A 2,087-nucleotide genomic window follows, 5' to 3' on the forward strand; every position below is an offset into this window, starting at 1 on the left:
TATATATTTCTACAAAAACCTTGATAAACGCTGAATATGCATTATTTGAGTCCTATATAGAATAACTAGGACTCCCGCCCAAAACCAGTTCAGCTTATCTGGGTACCTCCAACCTTCTTTATTTGCGTGTAACTCCAGCCCCTCGTCATCTTTGTTATCGTAGCCGCTATTGTTTCTCAAGTACCATCTTGATATTAGCAGTTCCTAATTCAAGCCTTCTGCAGGGTTTGAAGGACCTATTTAATTGGAAATGAGGAGAGCACGTGCACAGGGTGGAAAGCGTGTGATCTGCCAGGAAACACTGAGGCGGCCCCGAGAAGGGCCTTTATTAAGGTTGACAGCCGTTTTGTGCCTCTTCACTTGGCAGCGACGACACAGCGTGTGCGGTCCCCATGGTTTTGCCCCAGCTGTCGAAGCAATCCTCGGGCACGACCTTCGACATCTGATGTTTTTATTTAAAAAACACATGGACCAAAGTCGTGCTGTATGCAGTGCGATCGCCATGTGGTTCCACTGACGGCGAACAATCATCCACCTACCCCGGCTCTTTGGACAGATTCAGGAAACGACTGAAAAGAACAAAAGTAACTAGCAAACAAGTTAGAACGCTAAGAAACGAAGGCGCCCTGCGCTAATGCTGTAGCGAGGTCTAATATGTAAAATTTCACGGCTGGCGTCGATTTCTACAAAGCGCGGGTAGTCGCTACGCAAATAAACAAAGGTGCACTGGAGCTGGGTAAGTCTGCAGCTACAACCACGAGTTTTTTGTCTCTACCGCCGATTTCCACACCGCGCGATCGTCATAACTTTTCTTGGACTTGCTGTTGAAGCTGACAGCGATCATAAAAATTAAGGCCGCCGACTGTAGTGACAGAGGCTTGCCATTGAAAGGAACAAAGCCGTGCACTTTGTCAACCAGGCAACGAGGCCTAGCGCGAGTTTTAGAGCCGACTTGGACAAAGCGCGAGACGGCGCGCGCTTCTAACGCTTGCCGACGCAAAGAAACAAAGGCGGAACTTCTGGACTTACAGTTACATCTGATAGCGATCCTAAAGGGCAGATTGTAGTGGCAGAATTATCGTGGACACTTTTACCCTGGACTTGCCACTGCAAAGGAACAAAGGCGCACTGGGGTCGATGCCCTGGCGTCTCGCCACGTGGTATCGGTCCGCGGCAAATAAGGACAGCATCGGCTCGCCAGAAGCATCCAGGAAACGATGCTGCAAAAAAACTTACGTTACAAGCGCCGCAATTTGGCGAGTTCTGCACGAGAAAACTTGCGAAAACGTTGTTCAACCCTTACCTCGTGAGTGAGAACGTGCACGCCCGACAAGCGCTTCATCGTGGCTGTCAGACGGCGGTTGATGGCGACGCCGGCGGTCCTCAAACCGCACCTTATGTGGGTCGTCGTAATGGAGTTGCAAAATTTTGAACACCAGCACGACGTGCTCCTGCAGCAGGAAAACGAGGTCCTGGAATGCGCAAGGCATGTAGGTAAGCGGTACAGCACTTCATGAAGCGAAATTTGAGATAAAATGCGTACCTTTATGTCACTGGCGATTTCTCGCGGGTGAGCGCCTTTTGGGGGTCGTCGCAATGTCGTGGAAGCAAGAACTGTACAGAAATTTCAGCTGGCTGCGCCGACGAGCGCACCACGCAAAAAAAAAAAAAAAAAGCCATACCTGGACAGCTTCCGAAACGCGCGCGCCGCCGCCTACGCTCACGAAGAGAATGCCCGCAGTAGAGATGGGTCGCTCAGGAGTAAGCCGGATCTTCTGAGCCGCTCTTTTAAAAGAGCGGGTGAGCCGTGGCTCAGTAAAAGTGAGCGGCGGTTCTTTTGGAGATCCGGCTCACTGATCCATAGGACCGTAGTCCAGCGTAGTGATCCGTGCCGAACGGCGAACTGTCTGTTCCGTCAGAGCTGGGTCTTCTGCCGGGTGCGATTTTCGCGCCATCTGTTAGCAGTGCGAGAAAGCTGGTTTGTCGTTCAGTTAGCCGTGTCGAACCGTCCGTCAGAGCTGCTGGGTGCGATTTGCGCGCCATCTATTAGCAGTGCGAGAAAGCTGGTTGAGTGAACGGGTCGCCCG

The 2,087-nt window shown here is 51.4% G+C and overlaps 1 long non-coding RNA gene across 1 annotated transcript; it reads right to left on the reverse strand.

Moving 5' to 3' along the window:
• Window positions 1–437: 437 nt before the first annotated feature.
• LOC144107021 (uncharacterized) lies at window positions 438–1,799 on the reverse strand. Its single transcript, XR_013309186.1, has 4 exons — window positions 1,683–1,799; window positions 1,544–1,614; window positions 1,304–1,472; window positions 438–1,220 (listed from the first exon to the last, which is right to left on the reverse strand). It is a non-coding gene; the product is annotated as an uncharacterized LOC144107021 (long non-coding RNA).
• Between the last annotated feature and the right edge of the window lie 288 nt (window positions 1,800–2,087).

Source organism: Amblyomma americanum, chromosome 1 (genome assembly GCF_052857255.1).
Source record: "Amblyomma americanum isolate KBUSLIRL-KWMA chromosome 1, ASM5285725v1, whole genome shotgun sequence".
Classification (NCBI taxonomy): domain Eukaryota; kingdom Metazoa; phylum Arthropoda; class Arachnida; order Ixodida; family Ixodidae; genus Amblyomma; species Amblyomma americanum.